Source organism: Triturus cristatus, chromosome 9 (genome assembly GCF_964204655.1).
Source record: "Triturus cristatus chromosome 9, aTriCri1.1, whole genome shotgun sequence".
Classification (NCBI taxonomy): domain Eukaryota; kingdom Metazoa; phylum Chordata; class Amphibia; order Caudata; family Salamandridae; genus Triturus; species Triturus cristatus.
In genome coordinates this window covers 676,693,257-676,717,046 of record NC_140592.1, presented here as the reverse complement: position 1 = coordinate 676,717,046, position 23,790 = coordinate 676,693,257, and the positions used below count along the sequence as shown (strand labels likewise).

The 23,790-nt window shown below is 44.2% G+C and overlaps 1 protein-coding gene across 2 annotated transcripts in view; it reads left to right on the top strand.

The window, feature by feature from the left end:
- Nucleotides 1-3,074: 3,074 nt before the first annotated feature.
- The window catches only part of CDC42EP2 (CDC42 effector protein 2), a 99,998-nt gene continuing 79,282 nt past the window's right edge, over nt 3,075-23,790 (top strand). Inside the window, exon 1 of one of the 2 annotated variants that reach the window (XM_085625749.1) lies at nt 3,075-3,199. The gene's annotated coding sequence lies outside the window, so the exon portion shown is untranslated. Of the gene's footprint in view, nt 3,200-14,310; nt 14,403-23,790 lie in introns of those variants that run through there. The other variant, XM_085625753.1, reaches the window with a different exon arrangement.

Below are 23,790 nucleotides of genomic sequence, written 5' to 3'. Positions count from 1 at the left end.
TTGATTGAAGAGGTCAGGGATGAGGAGAAATGTGAAGTGCCGAAGGGAAGTGTGGACATGCAAGAAGTGAGTGTGAGCCAAAGTTGAGGGCTTCTGTAAAACTGTGAGAGAAGATAGCTGAGAGATGATCTGTGACCTAAAAAGATAATTTGATGAGACATTGGTGAGGGACAGCAGTGATGGGGGAAGAGAGGGAGTTCTGGGGTGGGTGCTGAGCAGTGATTAATTTGTAATAAAACATGTGGCATGGGCCCTCAACAGTAGGCCACTGCAACTTTAACCACCCACCCATTGCCTTACCAACCATAACAATTGTACAAGTGTGACTATTCAGACTATTTCAAGCCCCTAAAGCTATAAGAATGGCATGGGTGTCAGGAGTTTATCGTTTTTAATGTATATTGAATTAATAAACAGCAGTTCTGCTCATCTCTAAATTACACAGACAGCGTCAACATGTGAAAGACTGTCATAGTGCCAGTGTGCACAATTAGGTGCCAGTGCGGAGCACCGGAAACCACCTGCTCAAATTAGGCACTGGTGCTGAAGTAACAGGGGAGAGGGACATTGGTTCAAGAAGGTGTGGAAGAACAAAGGGGAGATGTGAAAGATGAATGGGGGGACTGGAAAGGTGTAAGGTACAAATAGACAAAAATTTGAATGGAGAGACTTGAGGTGAATGAGAAGTGCTGAGGGGGCACAGGCAGGGCCGGACTGGGAACCGAAACCGGCCCTGGCAAAGTGCTCGGCTGGTCCCCCAGGGGGCTGGGGGATGCGGCCGAGCTGTTTGCTACGGCCGGTTTCGGCTGTTTTTGTTACAGGGCCGATACTGCTGCTATGCTGCAAAAACGGCCCTGTAACAAAACCGGCCCCCACCCTGGCGGCCCACTGGAGAAATGCCCGGTGCCCGCTACGGTCAGTCCAGCCCTGGGCACAGGAGGTGACGGGGCCAGAGAGGCCATGAGATAAATGCGAGAGACTGTTACAGATGAGAGCAGTGAAAAGCCAGAATGGCAAGAGGTGATTAAGGGTGAAGTGAGAGGTTGAATGGGGAGAGTTCAGAAGTTGTAAAAAGGGGTGAAAGAAAATGGCCTGCAAAGTTAGAGAGGGATCCGGGGTTGGGTGAGGAGAGGAGAGAGGGATGGAAGGGAAGGGGTGAGAGGAAAGTGGCATGGGTATACTGCTTAACTCTGCGCAAAACCGCCAGGGTTTTAAGGGACCTCTGCTACTTCCGGCCAGATTGGCGTAGAGTGCAGTGGCGTAGAATATATTTATTTTGAGTAAAGTGGTGTATAGTGCATTGGCGTAGAGTGCCACGGTGTAGAGTGGTGTAGAATGCAGTGGCACAGGGTAGATTGCAGTGGCGTAGAGTTGAATTGTGCACAGTGGAACAAAGTGGTGCAGAGTACATTGTTTCAGAGTAGAACGAAGTGGCATAGAGTGCAGTCGCATAGAGTACAGTGTCGTAGAGTACATTGGTGCAGAGTAGAGTACTATGGGGTAGAGTGCATTGGCATAGAGTAGAGTAGATAGGCGTTGAGAGAAGCGTCATAGAGGGGAGTGGTGCAGAGTAGAGTGCAGTGACGTAGTGTGGAGTCATGCAGAGCATAATGCAGTGATGCACTGTGGAGTGGCGTAGTGTAGAGTGGTGCAGAATCAAATGCAATGTCGTGGAGTGGTGTAGAGTAGAATGGAGTGGGGTAAAGTGGAATAGCCATGGTGTGGTAGCACACGGCCATAACAGACAAAACATTTTCAATTGAAATCACCATTACATTTGCTCAGACATATAGTTTTACTGATAAAAGGATACAGCACACAAACAATAATGTGTGGAAATGTCATCACCTAGTGTATTGACTTGTTTTGATCATATTAAAATATTTGTTTCCACCATAATTCAGAATTACCCAAAAATGTGCTTCATTTGTGCTTTCCTTTTTCTGAAATATGTACACAGTTCATTTAAATTTGGTTTTGTGCTAGAAAAAATTACATTGTACATCACACCCCAAGTAGCCAGCATGATTGTGACATAAATCCTCTCACTTTGAAGTCAGAGAAAGAAAAGTAAACACCAAGCTCCCTGGAATACAGAGACTGACAAGTGACCTCTGACTTTGCATGCAAATGTGAGGTACAATCCACAAAGCCATTGGTGGCAATGGGTGGAATGCTTTCCCAGGGAACTTTCCCAAATGTCCACAAGATGTTGTTTGCAACCAGACAAGGCTTCCATCTAAAAAGGTGTGCACTGGGTGCAGTCTGATTGGTTAATACTAAATATATATATTTCAGTGCTTGCTTTTTCTAATCTTATACACTAAGATATAATAATAACATTTCGTTTTAAAACAACGTGCATATTCACAGTTCTACATTGACTCCCAGGCTGGGACCTTTTAGCACTATAGAGGTCACTATATCACTGTGCTTAGTGCAGAATTCAGTTCTGTACCTGTCCGGTTACACACACACAGACGTCTGCAAAGATTCCATGAACCAACTGAACTTTCGTAACATAAAGAATGCATTTTTCACTGATTACTTTAAGTTGCATTTATTTTTCATTTTAAGTGTGGAGGTTATACCAAAAACAAAGGTGCAGAATATTTTGTTCTTTTCAGGCTGGTCTCTGGCCCTGGCTGTGAAACTCAACGACCTTGCCCCATAGAACTCAGGGTCACAGTTACCATATTTTCATTCGCTTCGGCCTCTGAATGAGCTGTGAAGTAGGGTTGTCATTGGGGCCCCGTCTCCACGCAGTCCTGTACATATCAGATAAGAAAACTGTGTGTCGTGGAAGCGTCAGCAGCACTGGCTAAGAAACACGAAGGGGCGCAGAAGCCCTTTCAGCGCAAACAGGGTTGGACGCCTGTGTACAGCTTTATCTCATAATCAAAACATGGCGGGGGGCCTAAGAACGGGGTGTTCCCTGGCAACGAGGGCCCCCTTTTGCATGTCGGTGTAACCGCAGTGTTAGCGCCAATCCGGTACAATCGCGACAACACGCGCGCCACCCAAAGTGGTGACGTCTGTTCGCCCCGCCTTACTGTGGGCATGACCACAGAGGGAGGGCAGCGAGGGGCGTGGTTTTACGGCGGTGAGGGGTGTGTCACTGAGCAGGGGCACGGCACTGCAGCTGAGGCTTGAGCGCATACTTTTCTGGAGTTGTGCGAGTTGCGTATTTCTGGGACAGGTGAGTGGGGCGCGGATTCTGTACCTTACATGTGGTAGTGGTTAACAGATCCGTTTAAATGTGTGTCGCTTGATTTTATCTGCCGTCGTGTGTGTTATGTCATGCCTGTTTATAGCCTGCGGCTAATGTTCAGAGTATCGTTAGTTGGAACAAGTTCTCATGTACCGCTCGTGTTACATATTGTGCTATGTGCAAGGTATCAAATACATGTGTTGTATACACAAACCTTAATGTGCAGTACCGTAACAGATTGTATGGGTGTATTTTTGGAATGCTAACTGCAATATGCAATTTTTTGCCATTATATAGTGAGTGGAGGCGCTGTGCCTCACGAAAGGTAGTGCCTTGAGTGGGTCGTCATGAAAGCCCTCCCTTCCCTCTCCAACCGAAATAAATAGCGCATCACTGCCTCGCAATGTGCATAAAGGTTATATGCTACACAGTTTTTTTCATGTACCATGTAATATCTAACTGACACCGGAGCACAGAGTTAGCTACACATAATAAAACAATAGTTGTAATGTGCGGTCTATTAAGTAGAGTCTATTAACTAATCCGATCTCTCATAACCCCCTCCCCTACCTCTTCCCTCCCTCACTCTCTTTCTATCTCCCCTAGTCCTTTCCTCTCTCCCCTGAATTTCTCTCCCCTTGCCTGCTTTTTTTCCTATGCCTGAGCTATGCTTCTGTAACTTATAAATATATATATATGTAAATATGTAATATATAATTGTCCAAGCGTAATCGCTGTTAAAATGTAATCCTGAGTGATTTTACTATTTGTATATTTAGAACTCTAATCGCTAGTATATGTAGTAGACCTTTGTACTTACTACCACTCCTATGTGATTTTAGAGTTTATCTGTTTGTATCTCTTCCTTGTGTGACTTTACAACTTGTACATTTGCAAAAAAAATTATTTTCTCTTCTGTTTGTATCTCTTCCTTGAGTGCCTTTACAACCTGTACATTTGCAATTTTTTCTGTTTGTATATCCTATGTAACTCATGTAATCCAAAGTCCTTATGTAACGCAATTGGTTCTTTTGTAAAGCGCTCTGACGCCTTTGGGTAATGTTCGCGCTATATAAAATCGCATTAAATAAAATAAAGTAGTGTGTTTCACATTACCGTGGTGGTATTCTGGCAGTAACAAAGAATGTGACCGTGGTACTGTAGCAGTAAATGGTGGACTATATGGCCTTAGTACACTTGTTCTATATAAAAAATGATTGGGCCCCATGTTTCTTATTTATAGCATATATGAGTATACTGTATAGTAGGCGGTATGGAGGGCTGCTGCACGGTGATGGTAACCGCTGTGGTGCCTTGCTGTGCTGTGAATGGGCTCCGAAATTACCAGTGGCCAGTTGGTGCGGGCTTGTTTTGGTGCTGGGGTACGCCAGCGATGTGCTGAAGAAGGTTCTAGTTTGGTTGGGGTGGCTCGTGATTGGTTGGTGACACTGCTGTGATCCTGGACGTCCGGGATCCCCTCCAGCCCGCTCACCCCAGACAGGCCCCTCAGACAACTTCTTGTGTGCCGAGGAGGGCCCTTCGTAGACGGAGTGAAGACATTATTGGGCCATGGGACTACCAAGGTGAAGGGAGAAAAGGAGTGAATTGTGTTGTCTCCCGAGGAATTGGAGCGTGTTCCAGGAGGGGCGTGGTCATCGTTCGGATAACTGGGGGCAGATACAATTAAGATGGGTCACAATAGGGTGGGGCACCTGCGTGTTGGGTTCTGCTAGGGAAAGGTACTGGCAGATTGCAGTTGCTGTCTATAAGCACAGCCACTGGGATTATGCAATTCTCGGCCCCTTTGTTTCCTGCATGATCATGGATGTGCATTGCTTGCCACTCCTCATTGCAGACTTCGCAAGAAAAATATTCCTACTGCAAACGTTATTAAACAAAACGTGCAACACACATTTCCGGGTAGTGGCTGCTCCCTAACACAGCTTAACCAGCCGCCTTTCAGTTGCTATTTTTCTATTCAGGTGTTATATTGGCACTAATGAGATACAACTTTGACCAGGGAAGATTAACAGTCGTGGGAATGAAAAAAATAACAAATTAATACTGCTACAGATTGTGTCACATAATTCGTTTTTTCTTACCACATCATTTTGTAAGCCATACTGTATAATACCACATTATCCTCCAATGCGGCATCATTCCAGCGGCCCTGCCTGTAAGGAAAGACCATGTGGATAAGAGGAGCCTAAAAAAACTCCCAAATCCCCAGGGGGAGGGAGTTAGAAGAGTTATCAAGCGGCCTAATTGTTAACTGTAATATCGTGCAACAATGGGTCGTATATAGTTGAGCCACAGTAAACAATTAGATTAGGCAAACCTTAGACCCATGGAAACCTGGGTATACAATGATCTCATGTAACAATGGTCCGTATAGGCATCTTATTTGAAAGAATGTTAACGGTCAATTTGGGCAAACAACTCTCAAGAACATTCACAATACGTGCCAGACCCAATTGGTTCTGGCATATTTAACGAAACAAAACAATAATAAAAGCACAACGAACACCACTTTTAATAGCAAATTCGTTTATATATATATATATATATATATAGCAGTGAAACCACAAGCATCCAGTAATAAGAATGGGACTTCCCCCAAAACACAAAAATAATTAATAAAACGGAAAAAGTGCTATGTGTCCCTCAATGTCAAAGCTGCACCATGAATAATATACATGAAAACAACACATGTGTGAGGCTTTTCTTTAGTAACAGACACCTTCCCACATGTTTGTATAGGTCTTGTAGAAAAATAGACACAAACAACTGTGTGTCTGTTACAGTGATCAGACGATAACTTTTCGACCCCCGAAAGGGAAAAGGGGTGTCATCAGGACTCAGAATTGCATGGGCATCCTGAATGACAGAAGGTATGGGCGTGACATGCAAAAGGTGTGTGCTCACCATTGAAAATAGTGAGGGGTATAGTACCTTCCTCTCTGTAGGACATAGGAGTAGATGGTAAATTACAGCCCGAGCAGGAGCTGTCGTTGGCTCATTCCTTATGAAAGTGTTGTTAAACAAAACCAGGAAATGCCTGGGCGGCTTGCTGACACTGCCTGAAGTATCCAGGGCAAAAGAATAGTGGGGGAGTGAGGATACTTCCTCACGCAGGTAGCGGTGATCCGTCTGATGGCTATCCCCTTTTTTGTGTAACAACACTTTCATAAGGAAGGATTTTCTTCCTCATGCTCCATCCCCTTTAGCACATTGGATGATGGCTCTATTCGTTTCCTTTATTCTGCCCCTAATACTGGCACCAGGAGCCAACGACAGCTCATGCTCGGGGCTGGACTTCATCACCTACCCCTATGTCCTACAGCGAGTAAGGTACTATACCCTTCACTTTTTTCAATGGTGACCATACACACCTTTTGCATGTCACGTCCATACCGTCTGGCATTCAGGATGTCCATGCAATTTTAAGTCCAGATGAGACCTGTTTGCCGTTTATGGGGTTGAAACGCCATTGACCGATCATTTTAACTGACAAACAGTTGTTTGTGTCTGTTTTTCCACAAGATCTATCAAAACTTTCTCGGAAGTTGTCTATTACTAAACAAAAATCTCAAGCATTTGTTATTTTCATGTATATTATTGATGTTGCAGCTTTGACACTCGGGTCTCGTCGCACTTTTAGGTAAACTTTTTTTAGGCCGAGCCTGAGACAGCGCGCATGCGCTGCTCTGCGAGGCTTCTTGTAAGCACTCTAAACTTCTTTCTGGGTTTGACTTACCCCACGCATTGGGTTGGTTGTTGCCTGTGTCATTTCGTTATCGTAGCCTGAAAATGGCTAAAGGCGTGCGCATGTCCCACCTCTTTAGCAAAGGTTCACTCCCACAGCGTTTTGCTTGCGGGAGCGAGCAGCGGCGCGCAGGGTGGCAGCTGCATTCCTTGTTTTTTTCTTCCTTGCAGCACGCGCGCACCACTCGCAGGCACCTTTACAGTGCACGCACATCACATACCACTCGCGGGACGTGGGAAGCTGTCCTTTGTACAATTCGAGAGCATGCGTGGGGTGCTGCTCTCAGATGTTCACCGCCTCCTCTTCGTCCTGTAGCCTTCGTTCGGAGGTGCTGGTGTCCGCCGCTTCCTCGGGCTCCCGCAGTAATGGGTTCTCTCTGCCCCAGGAGCAACTGGGCCTCTATGCTGCTGCTTCTCCTGCCGCTCTTCCTACAGCACCTCCCGGGGGAGTGTGGCCTGAAGGAGCAGGGTCCCACCGTCACGAACAAGGTAACTACTACTAACAGGGCACCCCGGGCAGAGGGGCACCTCTGCCCTGTTCGTTACCTCGAACTTTCGGATGTATAGTTTGAAAGTTGTACTTTCATTGTGGTATTGTTTATATTACTATTTTTTAAGAAATCAGTTCTATAGCAACTTTACAAAGTCTCTCACGTGCAGTTTTTTACTGTTTTGTTTTTAATTACGTAATCGATTCCACCAATGCATGTGTTGGTAGTGGGAGCCTGGCCCATTCTATTTTTAGCTTCATGTGGTTGACTGTATGCCTTGCAGGTCAGAAATCCCTGGGCTGCATGTTTTTAGGTTGTTTGCAAACCGCCGACACGGCCATTGGCGCTCTATGTGCAGAGACCCTCCCAGCTTCCCAAACCCTGTGCAGCGCACAGCTGATCATCATAACACAGGTAAATTATTACATATTCATTAAGCAATAGACATTCTTTTTAGGTCAACATTATTCCCACCCTTCCCACACATTACACAACATAGACAAAGCTGGAAAACATCCAGCAGTGCTTTCTTTTGAGCTTGCCTTGCGGTGCTTAAATGATGTATTACGTAATTTATACAATCTCTTAAAAAAGATACCCTACAGCGCAACATCACCTACAGAATCAAACAAGCATCTCCTCAAAACAACACCAGTTAAACAGAACTCAGCACCACCGCAAAACCACCACCTCACCATGCCCCACAACCACGACAGCGTCACTAAGCACCACAATAGCATCACTCAACACCACCTCAACATCACTAAGCACCAGCTCAACTTTAGAACAACCAAGAAAGGAAGAAGTCGCTAGCATTGCAACGACAAAAAAATTACAAGACATTTTTTATGTTCATTCTTTTTTTAATTGGGTCATTCAGTTGTACATAATATCTTCTTGGCTATATACAAGGTAACAAAAATACTTAAATAACTTTTCAACATGCTGCACAGCAGCCACAATGCTCTATAACACAGTTAAAAAACATTGGCAAAGCCGAGAGCACTGGCTGTACACTTATAAGGACCCAAAGGTGAGACCTATTGGCTATGCCAATGCTTGTTTGTGTTTTGGGGCAGGCCGGTCATTTTCAGGTCTAGCCTAGCGGCGAGGCATGCAGTAGTCGAGGATGCTATGGAAGCCTCGCCTCTCTCCGCCCATATTTTTGATTGGCTGGTGTCATTGTCCTTGGTAAATGCTGGCTTCCGATTGATAATGAGGCTTGTTAGTCCCTCCTTGTTACCGCCCTGTCGCCATTTGTTACCTCCCATGAGGATGGGATCTTTTACTTGTGGGCATTACACGATCTCTTTTATAAGTCGGTAAGCACAATTTTTTTTTTAATTTGCAGCGCGGTCCGCATTCACTTTAGCGACTGTGCTTGTTTATTTAATTAATTTGCCTCGCGGGCCGAAAGGGAGCGTTTCTACTCACTAATCTAACAAGCATTTGCAATGCAATAGGTCTCGCATTTACGCGAGTTTTGAGCTATTGACATTGCAAATACCAATGCCTTTTATTTTTGTTTTCGTTTTTAAAACATAAATAAAAGGCATTGTCATTTTACAATGCCAATAGCTTAAACTTGCGTAAATGCGAGACCCATTGCATTGCAAATGCTTATTACTGGATGCTTCTGGTTTCACTACTATATATTTTTTTTGGGGGGGGGTTTATATATCGCAAACTCGACCGAAGGTACTAAGTATCAGAGCACCTTACATGAGCACCAGTTGCATTACAGACAGACACATTCATGTGGTAGATCAAGTAATTTGCCCAGAATCACAGGATGTTGAGTGAGGAGAGATTATCTTTCCTCTTAAAAGTGATGTTCATTGTGCTGTTATTATTGTTTTATTTCATTAATTTGCCAGAACCAATTGGGTCTGGCACTCGTAAATATTCATGAGGTTTGTTTGTCCAGATTGACCGATAATATTCCTCCAAATAAGATACCCATACAAACGTTTGTTGCATGATTTTATTGTATACCCAGGTTCCCATGGGTCTAATAGTTGCTCTTGTAGCCTAATCTAATTGTTAACTGTGGCACAACTATATCTGGATTATATTTTCGCTAAAGGTCTGAATTTCTAGTTTACTGTGGGATAAAAGAAAATTGAATGACCCTGTGGGGTTATGTCCTGCCAAATGTGATTGTGATGGGGTGGGGCAGATTAGGGTGGCATTCTGTATTTGTTGTTTGTTTAGTTATGACAGTAGCCAAGACCTTTTGAATTGCTACAGTCATATAGTGATATACTTGTATGCAGGGACATTGGAATCATGCAATTTTGCGGCCACATCTTTTTTTACATAATTAAGGATTTGCCACATTTTCCACATAATCCATCATCTGCTGTATAATCTGCAGATTTGAACAACAAAAAATGTGTTTCTTGTTCAAATGGATCAAAAGTTTAAAAAAATGTGGTGATATGTGTTCACGTGTGTTGGAATACACTTTGCAACAGTTAAGTGTTCATCTTTCAGTTGCTCATGTATGTTTTTGGTTGTTAAACTGGTACTAATGAGGTGAGATCTTTGCCCAAACAGCATTACAATTTGTAAAAATGACAAGTAATACTATCAAAAAATGTTTCACATTATGCCGCATAATTTGCTTTTTCTTACTACATAATTTAGTCTACCCTGCCACATAATTTGGTCTTCCCCTGCTTCATACTTCCAGTGGTCCTGCTTCTAGGAGCTTTCAGCCAGCCCTCTTCATCTATTGATCTGTTGTGTCATTCACATTTTCCTTTCACACGCTACAGCATACATCATTTACCTGTGAGTATTGGTATTCTGCGCTTCACGAGCAGCATATCCACACACAAAGTAGTTTCCTTCAGGGCCATGGGCTATTATGGCAACATGTGCTTTTTGAAAGCAAAAATAATATTTTGCCGTTAACCAATTATTTTTTTTATATCGGCAGTGGGGCCGAGCAGCTCCCCCCAAAATATATTTTTTTTTACAAAAACCATGACAACCCCAAAAAAAAGACACTGACAGATTCAAAAGGCTGGAAGCCAACCCCAGACCTTTTGGCTTTGCCAATGTTTGCTTTTCATTAGATGGCTACAAGTGACCTGCTTTGGACATCGGAGAAGCAGAGTTGGCGGTGTGTGCTTACTGAAGTTACCCTTCAAACTTTACGCCTGTGATCCTGTTATATCCTTTCAACAGATTTCTTTCCCACAGAGTGCTTGTCACACACTCCCAGTCACCACCCTGCCTTCGAGCTATCTCAAGTATGGCGCAGTAAAAGCGAACATTTCTCTTCTACTAACCTTTCAACTAGGAAGAGTTGTAGTTTGATTTGGTTAACCATTATTAGTTGTCTCATTTATGGTTTCTTTAATCCCTGTTTCTTAACTAACCTAGCAAAAGTCTAAAAAAAAATTCGAAGGCTAGTCACATTATCTAAGCTACGAGGCAGACAAGTAACTCCTATTGATATGCGCCAATGCATGCATTTATTTATGTACATTTTTCTATAGTGAGCACGTGATCCAAGAGGATGTTAGAGCGCTTTATAAAAATAGGTGAATGGTGCAGTTAAAGTTTAAATGCAGTGGTCCAAAAACAAGAGGAAGCCCCTGGGCACCAGCCTCTATGTTGGTCCATATGGCGTTGGTTGAGAAACATTCAAAGTTTATCCTTCAAGCTGTCATTGGCTGAGATCACATCAGCTTTGCTAGTCACTGGTCCTCAGATTTTCTCTATCAAGGCCCTGTTGATTTCTAGCATTCACTTCCCAGCGTAGCCTGGTTATTTGCCTGTTAAACATGACCGTGTTGGTGGAATGGCCTGCACAGAGAGTGGCTGCTGACCGTGCACAGGCAGAGGCATCACATGTTATGTTAGGTGACTAGAAGGCACCAAGGCCTTTGTCCATGATGGTCACTCGGTGTACCTGTTCGAGCAGTGCCTGTTTAGCAGCTTTTGTTCATTGTAGGCCACAGATTCATTTCAGATTTTCAGCATATCCATATAAGATACATTTACATCCATAGGGCCTATACACAAATGTGGAAAAGGACTTAAAAGTAAGTTTACGAACGACTGCCAGGAATTCACAAAGGGATTCCCGGCAGGCGTTAGAAAATTCGACTCCGTGACAAGGTCAGAGGTCTCTGCTCCCATAAATCCAACTCATTGGGTGGGAATGTGGGTGTCCCATGGCATAGTTATCCTTGGAAGTTTGGGAATGCCCTCAAACACATGTGCTGGGGGCATTCACAGACTCCTAGAATTCCTGTTTATAGCCTGGAAATGATTGAATGTTTTATCCAGCACAATAGTGGCCTAAGTGCCCTTTCTGGGTAGAAAAGGAATTAAACATCCCCAGACTTTGAAGGGGTGTAAGACAAGAGGTTTCCGCATGGGTCAAGACTATTTTTCATGTGGAGTAGAAAAACAACAAAAAAATGTGCATTTGCACAGGAGATCTGATTCCCATTTCTGGCGTGACTCCTTCCTCACATGACTTTTCAGGAATAAGTATGAAAACTTGCACCTGGCACAACTATCCTTGTAGATTGTGCCAGTGTGGATTTAAAAAAACAGAGATAGGTAGGCCACTGAAGACTGTGGTTCTCCGGGATTTTTGCACTCAAAACATTCCGAGCTTTCTGATAACTTTCAAATGCTCTGGTGCGGTCACTCATGCACCCTCCTGTGGTATGGTCACTCATGCACACTCCTGCCCCCCCTCCCTCCCCCCCAGCTCCAAGCCTTTGGTTTCCTTTCAAGCTGCAGTACAGAGGTTCATTTCACAATGAATCGACTAAAAGTGTGTTGCTCCAAAGTTCCTTGCACTTGACAAAGACAAATAGTGGCATTTGTATATTTGTTTGCTATTGTGTAACCGTTGTTGCAAGGACCTGGGGAACAGTTACATACAGACCAGTATGCACTACTAGAAGAGTTAACGTAATTACACCCCGCTAAATGTAGATATAACTTTGTTTTGAGTGCCTTTCTTTTTTATCGTTTACTTGGGTGCCGTACTAATTTTCCTAAGACAAGCTGCATTGCCAGATTTCAGACTTATGACGTTGTGCATGCAGGTCACTGCTGGGTGTGTAATCAAGCTGAGCTGCCTTGCATCAAGCCTGGTTGAAAAGCAGCTGCCATCCAGCTAAACACATTTGTGAGCTGAACAAGTTGAATGTACCGGATGAGAAGTGAAAAAAGTCAGGGTTCACTATCTGCCTGGATTAGTGGGGAACCTGGCGCATGCATGCCAACATTTTAGAAAGATAAAGTGGGAGTTAAAAAAAAAAGAATCGGGATACAGTATTTCTTCCATTGACATCTATTGAAAGAAAAGCAATTCCGGGCGGGAGACAGCCAAAATAAAACCATTTTTGGCTTCACAACCCGGGAGTCTCCCACCTGAATCGGGCCTGTTGGCAGTGGCGCAATGTATAGACGGGATGCTAGTTTAGCCAGAATGGAGGTGGGGGTGACTAGCTGGACTCCTCCTGCCCTGTCAACGCAGCTGATAACTAACAAAGGGATGGGGCATTCGGGGCCTAGACCAGTTGACAGAGTGACCTGTTAACCAGTATCCTTTGGTTTGCTGCACTTAACCAGTGTCTTGCCTTGAGAGAATTTGGATCCGTTAAAATAGCAGACGCAGGCCCTTGAGAATTCCCATAGAAGCCCATGTTCTGGTGTCAACCTGGGTTTCTTTTGGAATTCTCTGCAGCATATTATCAAGCCAATGAAATAGCAGACGCAGGCCTAACATGAAAGACTCATGTCCAAGGAGCCATAGCTGCCTGTGGTACACAAGTCATGTGTGATATATGGCTTTTTTTTTTACCAGCTGTGCATAGGGTTCTGGGACTTGAAGTTTCTGTTTCATCGTTATGAGTAGGGGACTGAGAATACCAACTTGCAGCTTGTATTGCTTTTTTCACGTTGTTTAAGCTGTTCAGCATAAAGTATGTCCTTTCTGGGATTTTTCTGTGCGAATCGGCCTCCTTGTGCCTAAATGCAACTCAGTTACATACAACGAACATCTGAAAAGACCACGATTCACCTTCAGCGTGTCTGACATTGCCTTGGTCTGCATTATAAATAAATTGGTCCGTGAGCTGCGTCGTTGAATGCATAGAATAATACTATGGGGTAAGGTCTCGTCTCTGACCCGCGCCCCACAGGATTGCATCAGTGGTCTTTGTTGGGTGCGTTTTACAACGTTTACTTCTAAACAGTTGACTGGCAGATGTAACAAGCATTGGCGTAGCCAATAGGTCTCGCCTTTGGGACCTTATAAGTGTTTAGCCATGCAACAGTTGCATAACTAAATACTTATAAGGTCCCAAAAGCGAGACCTATTGGCTATGCCAAACGGCCATACGGCCGCGAAAGTGATCGCGATCAAACATCAAAGTAATCGCGGTAAAGCGCGGCGCGCGCCCCCGTGTACATGCACTGTAGCTCTAGGCTGGCCTGGTAGCACTTTTTGGAGCCCTCTCAATAAGTCTCGCCAGACCAGCGCATGCGCTGGGTCAGGCGAGACCTAAAAAGCCAGCTTTTAACGGAGTGAAAATGGAAGAAAGGGTTCCCCTTTAAGACTCGCCTCTCAGAGGCGCCTCAGGGGAACGCTCCAGGCTCCAGGCCTGCTTGTTTTTCTCTTGCCTGACCCTTAGTCCCGGGATCCACCCAGAACTCTGGCTTGGAAGGCGCGTCCGTTTGTCGCGAATCAACATGTATGCAGTTAACAGAGTGCAGGCCGAAATGCGAGGTCATCACACTGTTAATAGCGTTTTGAAGAATAGAAAAAAAGCATTTTGTATAACTCCTCCTTCTCGGCTGTGGGGGTGATACCTGCTAGGATGCCAGGAAGAGAGAAGACCCGGATGAGGGTGATGCTTTAAGGGGGCACGAGATAAGTTGGCAGAACAAAATGTGTGAGTCTGAGCAAAACAGTTTCTTTATCTGTGGCCAGTTCGTTTCTTTGCCAAACTTGGTAGCTTTGAAAACGAGACCCGATAGAACAGGCTGGGTTTAACTGTTACATATAAACAGAAACAATTCTGGTTTTGCTTAAAAAATAAAATTAAAAAAACTGCTTTTCTGTTGGCACACGGGCACCGTTTGAGGGCAGCTGTTTTCGTGCAGTTACAATCGGCTTTTTTGTGTACTCTAGTCAGCATTTTGCACTGTGTAGCTCGCTACACGTCTGATAACACGCCTCGGTGCCTCTCCGGGGCACGACGAGCTATATATCCCAATGCAGTCTCAATTACGGTACCCAACAGATAAGTGAGTTAACTTCTGGGCCCTCGCTCACGGTGAGGCTTCGAAGCGCTGCGGTTTGACATTTTCATAATTAACAAACGTGAAATGTGAACCTCTTGGCAAGAGCTTTACTCTTTAATGCTACAGCTGCTGACAGGCAGGGCTGCCCAAGGCCCCCTTTTTGAGTCCTCGCCATCGGTTACATAACTTTGGCGGTAGTTCGAGGCATCAAGGAAGATTTGTTTGGGAAAGGGGCGTTTTGTGGGAAGAATGGGGGGCCAGGCAGGGAGCAGCCTTTCACTGGAGCGCCCTCCCTGACCCCCCCATCTGAAGGTGCCGGCCCGCAGGCCACGGCTCGGAAGGGCTCATCTGCATGTGAAAACACGGGAATGAACTTGTGTTTTTTTCGTGTGTTGGAACAGTTGGCCCCTTGATTGTGCCCACTTTGCGGGCATTGAGTGTGGTTTCATGGGTTAAATTGAAATGACGCGGGAACACCCCCCACCACGTTTCCAAACACTTGAAGGCTTTTGCTCTGCGCTTCCTGGGTACAATTGTGCCCGTTTCATATCATTACACCCGTAGCGCCTCGACTCCTCTTGTATATATTCAGCACACAAGATAACTGATGATATTGAAAAAGAAGTCAATGGGGCCGCTCCATGTAAATGCTGGTTAGGGTTATTTATGTTCAATCTATGTAACCGCAGAACCAACTGGATGAGACGCATCTGGCAAAGCCAGAATATCTGGGCATCTATTGCAGTATGTGTCTTTTGTATTTCATAACTAATTTATTGAACATGATTTTACCATCCAACATCACCGCCTGTTCAAGGCGGCGCAGTCGCCAGGCGCGCCAGGCCTACTGTTAGGATTCCACCGGTCCCTGAACGGATTCAGGGACGCCGTTGATTTGATCTCAAGGCCCTGCTCTACTTATCTGAGGAATAACCTTGTAAAGAACTGAAATTACCTTTTCTGGAATATGTTTTTCCTTCAGGGGTGCTTGGAATCTCCCAGTAGATTGGCATTGCAGTGCTTTTTAAGAGGAGCAAGTAGCATATTAACTTAGGTAAAAGTGGCTGCTCATGCAGGATTTTATTTTGATTCTCCCCTCAAGCTGCTGAGATAGAGTCCGGTGAGGGCTATGTGTAGGTGCCCTTCCCATGTACCTCTTGAAGGATAACACTAAGAGTAGGCCATGGTATTCTTTGGAGGAGAGCACACATAGATGCCCTCCTTTTCAGTGTAATCTGATCTTTCTTTCGGACCTGATGAAATAACCCTAAAGTCATCTCTGTTATTGTAGGTTGAGTGTTATGCTTGGCCTCTGACAGTGGCGGCTGGCTTGTAAGGAGGGTGGTGAGGCCAGGGGGACAAAAAAAAAAAATAGCACTTACCATCTTGTTGCAACGCCCTCCTCCTCGCTCGGGTGTTCACCAGCCAGACAGGCAGGTTCCTGGAAACTGCAGTAACCAATAGTGGTGCTGCTCTCATGCTGTATGAGAGCAGTGCCAGGATTGGAGGGAGCGGCCTCTCTTACCGCTCCCGAGGGCACTGGAGTTAGACAGCTGGGTTAGAGAGGTTTAAACTGTGCAGGTCTGGCTGGCCGTCGCAAGACTGCCAGCCAAAGAGACATGTGCACTTTAAACTTAAAGTGCCCTGCCCATCACTGCTTTCTGCTGCTGCCCGACTGACAGCAGTGCAAAGTCCTGCCCCTGTCCTTACACTCGGCTCGGAATGGGGTTTCGGAAAATAAAATGGTAATAAGTTAACTTTATTACCATTTTATTCTTCTGTCTCTCTGGCATTTTTTTAGCGGGGCAAAGCTGTATTTTGTGACTGTTCAGAGAAGTCTGCAGGACTGCATTATTTATGAAACCCTATGACCTAGAAACATATTTATCATGGAGCGCACACCGTGAGCTCTATCCCCCTTAGGCCGTTAGACTTTAGCGCCACTGAGAGGTAAATCTTGCAAGGCATTGAGATTTCTTGCCTTTGTGTACATATGCCCCAACACACTCAGGTAGATGGGTCACTGCTGTAATAGCAATATTGGAAAGAAAGAATAGGGAAAGCCAATTTACTCCCTTTTGCCTGATCTCACCCACTCCACCCAGGATAGAACAATGCTTAGAATCTGACGTCATCTTGTTCTCCCTCTTACCCCCTTGAAATAGCTTTGATGGCCATCTTATTATCCAGCGCCATGAAGCAGGTAATGGAAATTATCCCCCCCCCCCATTAAAAAATTGTAAGGGTCGTCTTTACATCTAAGACGGCGTTTTTAAACATGCGCTAATTTTTTTTTATAGGCTGCCTTTCTCTTTTACAAACAGCACTTCCATTTGTCATGTTTGTCTTTAACATGCATACAATGTTTTGAATGGTAATTAAGTGAAAATTCTCTCTATGAGTGATTTCATATAACTGCAACTTGGGATTTCAGGGTTGTTTATGTGCAATCCAGTAGTCTTGTATTTTTAATTTTTCCGCACCAAGTCCTTGTTTTATTTTATACGATCCAATAAATTATTTATTTCATTATACTGCATTACCCCCAGAAGTGAGTCGATGTCCATGACAGAGTGCCTACGTTTCACAGTCATCATGGATTCTCCATCCACACCTGGAGACCATGGACCTTGGGGTCCTAGTTCCACTCTGTCCTCACAAGCAGTATTTCCCGTGACCTACAGTAGAGTGATAGTGAGGTTTGCAACATTTTACCTGTGACCTCTAAAAATTCTCATTAACAGTGGTGTACCCGCCCAGCTGCCAAGACTGGGTGATCAGCGTTGTCACCAAGGGCATTGGGCCACGTCTGGCTCCGATGAATGTTGGGCATCTGTGCACTGTATCAACGTACATTATGTCCCGCTGTGCTCTGCTCTACTCTTGTTTTTAAAGTTGTCCCTGTAGTACAGCACGCAGGTGTTTTCATATCAGTAGGTACATGGTGTCCTGTCTTGGGCTTTTGTTTAGGAAACAAATGCGTTGTGAGTGTTGCAGTCTTGGTTCGCTTCAACCGATCGGTCGCATCGAACGACACTAAATACAGTTATTAAGGACTGGAAACATGTCCTAGCCCATGAAATGATGCTGTTTGGTAACTCATCACTGTCCCGAGGTCTGGCAGCACATGAGAAATTGGGCAGTCAGAGCCCGATGGGGATGCTGTGGAGAGACGACCCTGAGCTTTGTAAGGCGTGAGGACAGCTTGGCTTTATGGGAGAGTAAGGAGCAACCCATATCCCAATATTCAGCGTAGGCGAGAGACATCCACTTTATCCTGCACGGCGGAGCTTGTGGTTTAGGGTTCAATCATATTTTATCTTTTATCTTTGTAAAATTGAGATGGGCATACCAACCTAGTGAAAAAAGCAAACGCTGCCATTGCACCTCCTGTTTATCCCTGTACCCCAAAGTCCATGGCTTCTTGAATCAAGAATGAGCCCCGCAGTTGGTCCACCTCTCAGTGACGCAGTGATTAGTTGCCTCAAAGAGTAAGACACACTCTTTGTCCATGAGGCCCAAAAGCCCATTCACTGTTTGAGCAAGTGGAGCCCCTGTTATCTTCCTTCCAATACATTAAAACTGGTTTCCGCCATTTAAAAAAAAAAAACTTCTCGTGGTCCGGTAGAGACCACAACCTTCTGACCTAGGAGTTGAAGGAAGGCAGAGTGGTCACAATCCATAGTGACAGGATAACCTGTTTGGCAGTGGAGGAGCAGGTGTGAAATTATTTTCCCAATCTTTGGGTGCACTGGGTATGTCCCTTCTGGGGGTATGCCCAGAATGTCTCTGATTGGTTGCTTGAGTTGTTTCCATACATTTTTGCTTTGTCTGCTTGGACCTCGTTCCAGAGCCCCGCTAGATGTGGACACAACCGTAGTGTGTGGAATATAGCAGGGCTTGCTGTTTAAATCCTCACCGTCTCCAGGGCCCAGAATATCTGCCTCCAACACAGATGAAATGAGGAAAGAAAAATTGAGATAACATATCACTCATTCATTCAGGGCCAGCTTTAGCGCTGGTGGCGCCTGGTGCAACAATCTCTTTTGTCGTCCCCGCCATCCATATGACCTACACCTCGGATTCCCTCGCTACCACCCACGCAAAAGTGCCCCATATCTCGCCATAGCCCCTTGTCTCACCATAGCCCCTCTCTCACAGACATTTAATTTGTTTTAAAGCACTGGTAAAGGCTGGCTTCACCATTCCACTCAGCTATCCACATAAAATACAGATCTGTTCTTTGCAGCAGGCATATTAACCCTCTGTGCTACTTTATGGCAAGTCAAAACTGCCACAAGACAAAATAACTCTCTCCTTTAGCAGGAACATTAATCACAAGAGTGATCATGACATTTTTATTGCTGCCTGAAAGCTGGAGGCACAAGGAACTTTGCAGCAGGTGCTTTTAAATCGTACCTTAGTCCTAATCCCAGCGCCCCCCCCCCCCGAGGTTAGTGCCCCCCTCCAGGTCAGCACCCAGCGCGGCTGCATCAGTCGCACCGCCCTAAAGCCCGCCCTGCATTCATTATAAGAATATAACATGCTGCTATTTTATCTGTGGGCCACAACTGCATTTTACAAGTCGATTCATGGCAGCCAAGAGGCCAACTGCAAGGTCGGGCAACTAAGAATACTGCCATATGGCAAGTCGAGACCACCAAGACACGAGGAGAATAGAAGGTGCTGTAGGCAGTGATGCCTAGAAGGGCTTGATGTAAGGCTAGGAACTTTCTGGAAGTGGATCTCTACAAACAAAAAGAGTATATCGGACGTGGAAGGCGCATGAAGCACAGAAGATCGGTTACTAGAAGTGTCTGGCCACCCAGAATGAATGATGTCAAATGAAGTAATTGTAATTGCATTTATATAGCGTTTGTTACCCTGATGGGGTGTTCAAGCGCTTTTCGGCCAGTAGCATGCTACTCGGGAACCCAAAAAGGATTAGTGGTGAATTAGCATAGGCAGATATGAATTTAATTTGATCGGTGGACATGTGTTTGTTATTTGGATTGAAAAAGGATAGTACATGGCCACTTTATATACCTGTTTGATTAACAGTTAATAAAGCCCTGCTTTCTGAAATGTACTGGCTTCTCAAAGGCTCAGCTCTTGTAAGCCACCAATAGGAGAGGCATATGCATTGGACTTGGACCAAATGTTTTAGGATGAAGGAGAGACTACCTGTAGTGTATTGCGATGGCGAACAAACAAAAAAATGAAGGGTCACCGGGTCCAAGAGAATGGCGACAGCTGCCAGAAGTGACGGGTCACCTGGGAACAACTGAGTTTTAAAGGGACTGGTAGGGAACGTTCTATAGTCTTAAGAGCTAAAGGTTTCACATTGTGTAACATAAAGGGTTTTGCTAACTTATCTATTGCGGAGGCTTGCAGCGAGGCCTCGTAGGACACTTTTGAACTGGATCCTCCGGATGGGACTATAGGCCGTGCCTAACCTGACACTGCTGACGATGTGCGGGTTTGCAGGACCAAGGGGGGGAATAGGGGTAGAGGGAGTGATGCTCCTTCCAGGTGCCTTTGATATTGTATGTGCAGGATGAGATCTCAGCATGGGGGGTTTAAGGAACGACCCTGTCTTATGATGTGGATGGTAGAGGGATATCGATGCAACAGAATTTGTTCGGGAGGCCTTGACAGGAGCTCTAGAGAACGTGACTTATTTAGGCACGGCCCACCTCGCATTAGTCATTGCTGTGCTTACTGTCATGTCGTAATAAAACTACAATAAAGTTTGTTAAAAAAAAAATTGTGTAACATAAAGGGAGTTAATGAAGGCTCTGCTTTTAAGCAAAAGAAGTCATTAAGTTGCAGGCTTTACTCTTGCAGACAAACGAGTGTACTCAATTCTTGGGATCTGGGTGGGTGGCCATTTGGGGATGCCACTGCTGTGCAGCTGTCCAAATTAGCACTTCGAAAACGATAGCCATTCAAGAATCTGTTTTGCCTCTTGGCAGTGGTTCGTGTAATATCTGTTCTCTAAATAAAGTGGTCAACTTCTTGGCTGTAGCATACTCTGCAATGTTATCCAGATGGTTGCCTGTATTTGTCAAAAAGGGTTGAGCCAGTAGAAACTCCTTCTAGAACAGTTTGAAAAGGAGCAGAAGAACATGAAAACACTGAAATGTTAGCAAATATTGTTTCCCATAATCAAGGTCACTGGAATTATGGGATAGGGGAGGACCAAATTGTGTGCTACAGATCACTAAATGTTGTGATAGGAAAAGGCAAGTAATGCAGCGTAATGCTGCACATTTTGAGATAGTATTACTTCATTATTTTGTCACTTTTTGTACACATTTACCCTGTCTGGCCAAAGATTTTACATCAATTATGTGGCACATGCAACAAATCCATGCTCTCAGGATGCAGATTCACATAATTCCAGTGGACATGTCCATAATATTCGGCTATTGAGAGAATAATAGTCTAACTCTAGTTTTAGACCATTGAAAATCTCTTGTCACCAGTTCTTTGCAGATCAAAAGTTGTACAAGTTTTTGACCTAGTGCACACTGCAGCACAGGTGACAAATGCATAGAACACGCAAAGTTTTTAGATGGTGGGGGTGCTGCATGGTAAACTCACAGGGTTAAAATAGAGCTACTAATAAGGCTGCTTTTTTGTTTTTCACATTCTTGCAAGTATGGAGGAGGGTACACAATTACATGCCTTCCTTTCCCAATAATTATTTGTGTGATGTATCCGTTAGCCATGCCAAAGGCCTAAATAAAAAAATGGAAGAATACAAAGGGATCTCCTGACTATATCCCTCCACCACATGCTGGGTGGGTCTCTGTAGCCTCCTTACCGGATTGCAAAAATAAAAATTGATGGACAGAATGCAGAACATTGTCATACATTCACCCCAGTATAGAGATCTGGGCCTAAATCCATCGTTTTTTTGCTCCCCATAAAATTCCGGTCTGAACCCAGCCATATGCAAGTCAGTCTTGCCCCTGCGCCCAAAGGGAACAGTCCAGCCTGAACTGCCAAGCCAGGTTCTCCCTGGACTGGAAACAAGCATCCAAGGACCGGTTTAGTGGTTTCACCCCTCATCGGCCAGGATAGCATGAGTCCAGTGGCATGGAGAGCACGGGACCCAGGTCTGGGCCTACCCGTAATCTCCTTGTGTTTCCTTAGGAGGATTGGCATCAACCTCACACCTTCATGATGATCAAAATTAGATTAGAGCTAAATGATGAATTCCCTTCACATGGAGTAACTCAAGTGGCTGACATCTAAAGTATTTTGACCAAGTGATTGGGGATCTTCAATTTTGCCCACCATAGTGTGCTTGCCATAGCCATTGTGGTCACTGGCCTTTTATCCAGATCAAATCGAATGTCCATGCTGGGCCCAAAAAGGAATACCAGAGCGGATCTGAAACTGTGGAGTTAGGATAGCATGTGAGCACGAAGGACTCTTGCCTCTCTCAAGATGTAGCCATATCTTAAAACTGGATTTGGGCTTAATATGAAAGAACTTTTAGGGCGTTGACCTATGAATGAATTTGGAGCTAAATATTTAGTAGAGGGACCTTGAAAGAAACCTTCTTTTTGACTTTAAAGCAAACGTCTACAGCTATACTGACCGCATGACGGGCCACCCATTTTTTTGCTTAAGCCTTCTTCTGTCTTTATTTGTTTTCGTTCAAGCAGTATACACAGAAACTTGTGTTATTAAAATTTTAATATTTATATTTCAAAAACACAAGAGCAACCCATATGTCCTTGTGAACTGAGTATTAGTGAATAAAATAATAATAACAGTAACCTAGTTTCTGTAGAGCAAGGCTTGTTAAATATATCTTTCAGACCATCCTGTACCTCAGCATTAACATAAAACACAAGTAATGTCTTTGGTATCACTGAAGTTGTTACCTGTTTTTCAGTGAATGGCCTGGCGTTGGAATTGATAAATTCATATAAATATCTTAGTATTATGTTTGATGATTATAATAAAGTAGGTTAGCAAGTTTGAAGGTGAGGAAGCAATAGGGGTTGTTAATATCAGTAAGCTGTGCCACTTTATTCACACGTATGGAGGAGCATGATGGTGGCCCGTTTATGCCTTGTCTATAAAGATTAAATTGCATATGGCCTCATATTTGCAAGCTTTCCTCGGACACCAGAGTAATAGTATACATGGCAGCCTATGATGTGACACATTAAGTATTTCCAGTGACTGAAACCTGGCTGTAACTTAGTAGCATGTCATCTAGAGCAAAAGGCATCCAAAGTTTACCTACTATTTTTGTATTTTACAAGCTATGCCTGGGGTTTTACTAAATCTATTCAGCATTGCAGTTGTGTCAATTGGTAATTCGGTGATAACTGTGAAAAGTCTATGATTTCCTCGTGATGTGACTGGGTTAATATATTTGGGCTCAAGTACGTCTAGCCGTACATTGCAAGGTACCAAGGAGAGACCATACAAAGGAACAATGCAGAAGGCAGAGTTCCTTGATGAGGTCATGGAAGTCCACAGTGACGTGAAATATACTTATAATGTATGACATGTACTTTATTCCTTATACTACATGGTCACAACATCCCTTTCCCAGAAAAAATACTTAAATCCTGGGTGTGCTGCTGTTTCATATAAAGGTGAGAGCATATTTGCAAACATATTAAGCACAAGTAGAATCTCAAATGCAAAATTAAACACACCAAAAAGCAGTGAGAACTTTGTTGCAAAAAATATATTAGAATCGGTTTATTACAAGTCAGAATTGTTTTTTTAAAAATTGCTGTAGCTCGAAATGTGTAGAAACATACAGAGGGAGCCTGTCTGTCCTATAATAACCTATACCTAAGGAATGGAAAAACAACCCTAACATTTTGCAGTAAATAACTAATTTCTGCTTAGCACTGTTCATCGAGAAAAACAGAAAAGAAAAGCCACATGTTTATTTGGTTTTTTTTGTAAACAGAAGTTTTAGTTATGCTCCAGATCCTGCCTTTCATCTTGGCTGCTGGTAGCAGGCATTGTGACGTCAGAACTCACCTCTAGTAG